The sequence below is a fragment of the Lissotriton vulgaris genome, chromosome 6 (assembly GCF_964263255.1).
Source record: "Lissotriton vulgaris chromosome 6, aLisVul1.2, whole genome shotgun sequence".
Classification (NCBI taxonomy): Eukaryota; Metazoa; Chordata; class Amphibia; order Caudata; family Salamandridae; genus Lissotriton; species Lissotriton vulgaris.
In genome coordinates this window covers 780,836,874-780,844,594 of record NC_141694.1, presented here as the reverse complement: position 1 = coordinate 780,844,594, position 7,721 = coordinate 780,836,874, and the positions used below count along the sequence as shown (strand labels likewise).

Sequence of the window (7,721 nt, the reverse complement as noted above, 5' to 3'; positions counted from 1 at the left end):
TGGGAGGCATGCGGGATGAGGGGCTGCCCAGCTCTTCCCTTCTGGCGCCTCTGACCAGGGCAAGGGGGGTGGGCTACTCACCAGCCCATTGGCAAGGCTTGGGGTTACCGCCTGAGCCAGGGACTCTTGACGTTGCAGTGGTCGAGCCCGGTAATGGATGGCTGACATGCAGGTGGGGCGACCCTACCTCCTTGACATTTACCTGATTCATCCTGGTCCCGTGCGGCCGGGCTGAGGGTTTGAAGTATCGCACAGTCAGTCTTGGTCCTCTGGGAGGGACCAGTGGCAGTGGGGCTGCCTGCTCCTGTCACTCCAGGAGTCCCACTCACCCCTGGCTGGGGTTGGGGAGTCCAGGGCCAAGGGCCTGTTAATGCTTTTTGAACTGTGCAGTCTGACTCCCAGAGGGTAAGACTTGTAAGGGGCACTGGAATGTCTCACAGTGCGGATGTCAGATGTACGGAATCGCCTTCCTCCACTCTCTCCTGCGCCAGCAAGCGGGCAGACGTTTTTGAAAAGTTGCCTGTGATTCTTGGTGGTGGATCACTCGGCTCGCGCACTGATGAAGAACTCTGCTAGCTGCGAAAATTAGTGTGAATTGAAAGACACGCTGATCATTAACACTGCAACCCCGGGTTCCTCCTGGGGCTACGCCTGTCTGAGGATTACTCGACAGGCAACCGCCCTGCGGCTTCCCCTAGGACGCACCTGGGGCAGTCGCAGGGTAGCTCCGCTTCCCTTAGTCGCCCCACAAGGTCGGACCCCTCTTATAATCCATGGCAGGAACCCTCAACCAGTCCTATCATGGAATTATGCCATCCAGCGCACCTAGCCCTGCCTCCTGCTTAGGCGGGGGGTTGGCAGGCCACTGGTCTGCCTGGGGCACCTAGCTGTGTGCCGCATGTGGCTGTCTATGGTCCAGAAAAAAAAACTTTTTGTTATTTGATTAAATCTGTTTAGTAGTTTTTTAGATATTAACTGAAATCCAAATTTGTATATTTAGGGACACGCATCCCCTGGCAATCCAACAGTCCTGAGCTAATATCTGAATGGCTGCCAACACTTCAGCCAGGAAGTGTTGGCAGCCATCTTGACACTCAACAACAGTCAAGTACCCCAAAAATATAATAATAATAAAGAAAAGGAGGCAGGGTAGGAATACCCTGACCTCCTAGCCCTGGGGCTGGGGTCCCCTAGGGACACCGCCACTAATAAAAGCATTTTTTTAAACTTTTCCCGCGATTTCACAAAAGATTTGTGAATTTGTGGCAACACTGGAATAATAAAAACAATGTAGTCTCCCATGTTTGAATTTAGTTGAGCCCCCGGGTGGGCAAAGTCCCGGGGGCTTGCATATTCACAGTGCCCCAGGGACCACCACCTCCCCAGGACTTTAATTATATGTAGGAGGGGGGCCACACGGGCACCCATCCTTTGCCTCAAAGAGCTCTTGGGACCACCACCTCCCCAGGGCCATTTATATACAAAAAAAATCCTTTTTTTTACAGTGCCTGGAACTAAGTATGGGCGAATTTTGCGAATCTCGCGTTCGCGAATTTTGCGGATTTGCAAACTCGCAATCCGCAAAATACGCGAATTCTCGCGAATTTGCTGATTTTTTTTTTTTATGTTCGCACGGGTTTCTGCAAGTTCGCGAGGGTTTTGTACAATTTCGCAAATTGCGAAATTGTACAAAACGCGTGCGAACTTGCAGCAACCCGTGCGAACACAATTATATGAAGAGAAAGAAGCTCCTGGTCACAGGAACAGCACGGGGATTGTGCTCATGAAAGTCAAGGATGCAAAGGCCTCTACCCAGCATCACAGCTGATTTTCCACAGTAGATTTGGGAAGAGGCACACCTGTCCCGCCTCGAAGACGCTCATGATTGTTTTTGGGCTAATGAATGAGTCACTGATTTTGAGCATCAACTAGTTCGAGCGACCATGCAAAGGCCGCCCTCTACCCAGCATCACAGCTGATTTTCCACGGTAGATTTGGGAAGAGGCACACCTGTCCAGCCTCGAAGACGCTCATGATTATTTTTGGGCTAATGAATGAGTCACTGAATTTGAGCATCAACTAGTTCGAGTGACCATGTGTGTGTTACTATGCAATCGCCCTGAAGGGCGCAGGGGTCCCTTGAGTGACCTGTGTAAGGCTGTGCCTGTAACCATTTTACAATGGCGCCAGCAAGCTGCCAGCGCCGTTGTAAAATAGTTACAAAGTTAGCCTGCACAGGAAGCACTTAGATAAAATAAAGCAGCACCTGCTTCGTTTTATCTAGTGGTTCCTGTGCAAGCTAACTTTGTAACTATTTTACAACGGCGCTGGCAGCTTGCTGGCGCCATTGTAAAATAGTTGCATGAGTGGGGGTTCAACTTTTGAACCTGTTACGCTCGCGGATTTTTTTTTGCGGATTTTGCGGGAAATCCGCAAAATTCGCGGATTGCGGATTTCCCAAAAATCCGCAAAATCCGCGAGCGTAACGGATTTCCCGCTCATGCTTACCTGGAACTTTTGAATCAGAAGCTAATCGTGAGTGAGGCAAAAAATCTTCATCAAATCCTGCACCTAAAATGGCAACTGCCGAGCTTGCAAGTCACCTTCAACTTGTAAGTCATGTTCTGAAAAGGTCACTTTTTTCAAGTGTAATATGGATTTTCCATTTATCTGCATACCCTTGACAACTGCCCTGGAATAAACCGCCATTCGGGGCTGGCTGAACATGGTTGTGAAAAAAATATTTCTCCATGTAAAATGACCGAGTCAGAGCTGGCTCAAGAGTTTCAATATGGTTGAAAAAAAATCAGCTCTCATACAGCACAAAACAGAAAAAAAAACATTTTCTGAGTAATGTTTACCTTGTATGCAAAGTTTGGTATAAATCAATTCAGCCTTTTGGGATATAGATGACAGCATATCTTCCTTTGAGATCTAAAATAGGAAATCAGTAATTATTTCACTCACCTTACTTAACCTTTTCTTCCAATAAACAGATCTTCACAAAACTTAGCATGCTGGGACAGGTTGATTTCACCAATTGCCATGTTACGCACATCTGTCTACAGGGTCAAACGTTATAGGAAAATGAAAAATGCCTTTTCAATGGAAAGAATGACTCAAATATAACTACATAGTAAGACTTGAACTCCTTACCCAAGTCTATTCAGAGAGTCAAAGATGCTTAATTGGCCTTCTCATTGAGTTATGTTCTGTGTCCCTTTGATGTTGAATGCTTTATACTCTGGTCTTTCATTTACAGATTCCATTGACCTCTATATTTACTAACTTTTAGAAAAACAGCCTGGCAGCACAAAAGACATGAGCATGCTTATATATTTATATATTAATGGTGCTATATACAACCTTCTTTATTTTGATTCCTTTCCATGTAGCAATCTCAAGCAAAGGAAAATTATATCCCGTTCCTATTCCTGAAAGTCTCCTGTATTTTGTTTTCTGACAATAGGATTTGCCATTAATGCTGATGAAGCAGCATTAGCTCCAACTTCAAAATGGCCATTAATCAGTCTAAGTGCTATCTCTATATTGGGACCTACATCCAGTTGCACAGCGAGTCTGGGACCCACGTGCAATGCTCAAGGCTGATTTGCATATAGCTGGGCCCAAACTGGAATGGCGTGATGAGCAAAATAACAATGGGCTGAACCCAGATCTGTGACTGGGGGTGAATGTTTGACAATGTTCAACACTCTGTCTTTAATCTTTTTGTGTTGTATTTTCACCCTAAGTGGGAAGGGTATCACAAGACGTTGGTCCTGTGCTATCTACGCCACCGGTTTCAAGCTCAATCATTCAATCAATCAGGGATTTGTAAAGCGCACTACTCACCTGTGAGGGTCTCAAGGCACTGGGGGAGGGGGGAAGTTCGGGCATCTCCGATTCAGCCAAAGAGCTAAGGGCTAGATGTAGGTAGAAAAGATTTACCGTATTTAAATTACCGAATTTTACCGATTCAGTAATTTAAAATCGGTAAATCTATGGGTCCGACATGTAGGTATTCCAGATGTGCTGGAATACCGAATCGGATGAATTCGGTATTTACCGATTCGGTAATGCCCATTCATTCCTATGGGCTTTGAAGCCCATTGGAATGAATGCGCATTACCGAATCAGTATTTACCGAATCGGTAAATACCGAATTCACAAGGGTGCAGGGGGTGTCACTTTGACAACCCCTGGAACCCCCAAGACAGGCTTGGGTGCCATGTGGCAGGCATACATGCCCTAAGGGCAGGTCTGCCTGTCACATGGCTAGGTGTGCATGCACACATGTGCATGCACACCTGAAATCGGTATTTTACCATCAAATTGGATTTGATGGTAAAATACCGATTCGTTAAGGCTCCTGGGACTCTGAAGAGTCCCACCTACATATGGGTGGCTCCGAATCGGTAAAATTACCGATTCGGTATTTTACAGAATCGGTAACTTTACCGAATCGGTAAAGTTACCGATTCTGTAAAATTGAGCACCTACATGTCAAATCATGTATACCGGTCGGTAATGGCCGAAAATACCGATTTTCGGCCGTTACCGACCAACCTACATCTGGCCCTAAGTCTTGAGACTCTCCCTGAATACTTGCAGTGTGGGGGTACGTCTGATGTTGAGGAGGAGTTTGTTCCAGGTCTTGGCCCTGATGTAGGAGATGGCTCTTCCTCCCATTCTGGCTCTGCAGAGACAATGGATTTTGGCCATGGTAAGGTCAGCGGAGCGGAGGTTTCTTTTAGGGCATAGAAGGAGATTCTTTCATTGAGGTATTGGGGTCTGGTGTTGTGGAGGGATTTGTAGATGCGAGTGAGCAGCTTGAAAGTGTCTCTCTTTTTGATGGGGATCCAGTGGAGGTCTCGTAGATGCTGGGTGATGTGGTCTAGTCGTGGGATGCTGAGGACGAGTCTGGCTGTGGCGTTCTGGATTGTCTGGAGTTTGTTGAACAGATATTTATTGATTCTGGCTTAGAGGGTGTTCCCGTAGTCCAGTCTGCTGGTTATGAGTGTGTGGGTGACAGTCTTTCTGGATTTGGGGGAATCCATTTGAAGTTATTGCGGAGTACGTGGAGTGTTGGAACATGTGGAAGATAAAGCATTGAACTGTCAGTTCATGGTGAGGGAGGAGTTGAGTATGATGCCGAGGTTGCGGGCAAGATCTGTAGGTGTTGGAGAGTTGCCGAGGATGGGGGGCCACCAGGTCAAGCTATCCTGGCTGTTATGGGGTGATGCCCTGAAATCGGTCTCCTAGGATGCTTGTTTTCCGGTCTAGGGAGGACCTGTTCTGGTAGTTCGGGCTGGACTGTTCCCATGGGGAACAGGGTCAAGGCTGATTTGCATATGGCTGGGTCTAGACTGGAATGGTGTGGTAAGCAAAATAACAATGGATTAAACCCAGCTCTGTGACTGGGGTGAATGTTTGACAATGTTCAACATTTCTTCCATCATCTTTTTGTGTTGTATCTCTATATTGAGGGTCTCATTTACAAGGCCCCTTGCAGCAGTTGTACGCCACCGGAGCCGCATATTTACAAGGCCACACAAAGCCGCTTTATGTGGCTTTTCATGGCCTCGTAAATATGTGCTACTTTCATGCAGAGCATAGCATGAAAGAGGCATTCCATGGGTGTTGCTGTGGGTGATTCCACGCAACACCCATGGAATCTGAGGTATTCCCAGGTTTATGACGAATCATAAACGTGGGAATGCGTCAGATTCTGACGCCATCCCAGGGGTGGTGTTAGGAAGGCGCAAAGCTTTCTCCTAATGGGTCCCTTTTTTATATGTGCTGCATTGTGCAGCACACATAGAAAGAGGAAAGGACCTTAATTGATTGATTTTGCTCAGAAAGGTGTCCCTTCCTGCACAAAATCAATCAGCCTGCAACGCAAGAAAGGTGTCCCTTCCTGCTCAAAAGCAATCAGTCCCGCAATGCAGGCACCCTTGCAACATGGTGCAGGGGTGCATGCGCTGGTGCATGGCAGCCCATTGTGTGACAGCAGAGGGGAAAAGGACAGGAAAGCTCCGTATCTCATAGATACGGCTCATTCCCTCCCTTATCTTTTGATGCAGGGCAGCGCAGCAAGATTCCTTGTGGTGCTGCCCTGAGCCAAAACCTCATAAATGAGGCCCTGAATGTACTGTTGATCAGGTCAGTGTCCTTTGTGCTACATTTTTCATAACAATTGTGCAATGTTTTCACTACAAACAACACAGCAGGGACATAGCTATCACTAGGGCACCAGGGACTGAGGCACCATAGCTGTGGGATTTTAGGAGTTCAATACTCAATTACAATTGTTTTAAATACCAAAACTCGGGATTTTTCTTGCCTGTATTAGGGCCCATGTTGTCCTTGCTATGCCATTGCTATATGCACACGCGTTACAGCAGGCTTCCTTAAGAGTCTGTGAATGCACACGAATACCCAGAGCATATGCTTTTGCGAACATATTGATGACACACGCAACTCTTCAGCAATAATGTTCACAACCCTCTATCCTCACCGAGAAAGTATGATATATTCTGAAAGCAAAGTGTGCCTGCTGCTTTTCCCATTTATAAAAAAGATAACCATGCTATTGATTGCGCCAGGGTAGGCTAAGCTAGCAAGACAGAAATTATAGTCTTGTTTCACTGAAAATAACCATATCACCTCATTCACAGTGAAATTAAGTATATATCATCATTTATTATATGTTGTCAATCTTCACAACTTTTGGCATGACATTCATAAATAACAGCATATAGAGTCACTCAAAATAAGCCACATTTTCTGTATTTGTCTACCTTAAAAAGGAATGCAGATAGAGAACACGCTATTTTTTTTATCTATATTTATCAGTAAAAACTAAATCTGGAAGCCTTAATTATAAACAAGTATTGAAAATGACAATATTGTTTTACGCTTAGATTAAGTATTGAGCTACAAACAACATCACTAAAATGCATAATCAGTGCCAGTCAGATGAATGGGCCTGCCAAACTGAAATTTCATGAAAATAAGCCAACAGAAGTTCTTCTTCAGAGATACACGTGCCTGTAAGAAGTATGACATCAGTAGCTGCTCTGGTACTGACCAGGAACAAATGTCCAGAACAAATACTGATCCTGAAAGAGTAAAAGGCAAAGAATGGGACCAATAAATCAATTCAGCAAACCAGCATGCTCTGTGATGTGTTAATCATCACTTACCTCATTTCACTCTCTCAAATATCGACAGCAGTGTACCATGCTAATCAATGTCAAACACGGAAACACGTTTTCTGCGTAAGCCACAAACCATCCTTTTTGTCAGGACCAGATTTAGAACAAAGGAGAAAACTGTAAATGACCATCAGTGAACAAAAGAGACAGCAAAACGAAAATGAGATTTGTTTTTTTTCCTGCTAGATTATTGATTAGTTAGTTGTTTTTGTGTTGGCGGGTACTTGGCCCCTTGTCAACAATCGTCCTAAAGAGCCAAGAGCAATGGACTAGAGCATATGTTCTTAAGCTTTTAAATTCCGTGGACCCACATTACATCACTACTGAAAGGAGGGGACCCCCTTCTAAGCAATTTATATTATTTGAACCTCAAAACAATACGCAACAGAACAGAAACAAATATGCATGAAACAAATACATAAAATAAGAATTAGGTTATTTATTTCACAAACCTAAAAATATGCAAAAAACAAAGGGGCAGATTTACAAGAAACAAACCCAGCA

The 7,721-nt window shown here is 45.1% G+C and overlaps 1 pseudogene; it reads left to right on the top strand.

Moving 5' to 3' along the window:
• The first annotated feature begins 524 nt into the window (after positions 1–524).
• LOC147707984 (5.8S ribosomal RNA) lies at positions 525–665 on the top strand (annotated as a pseudogene).
• Positions 666–7,721: the final 7,056 nt, after the last annotated feature.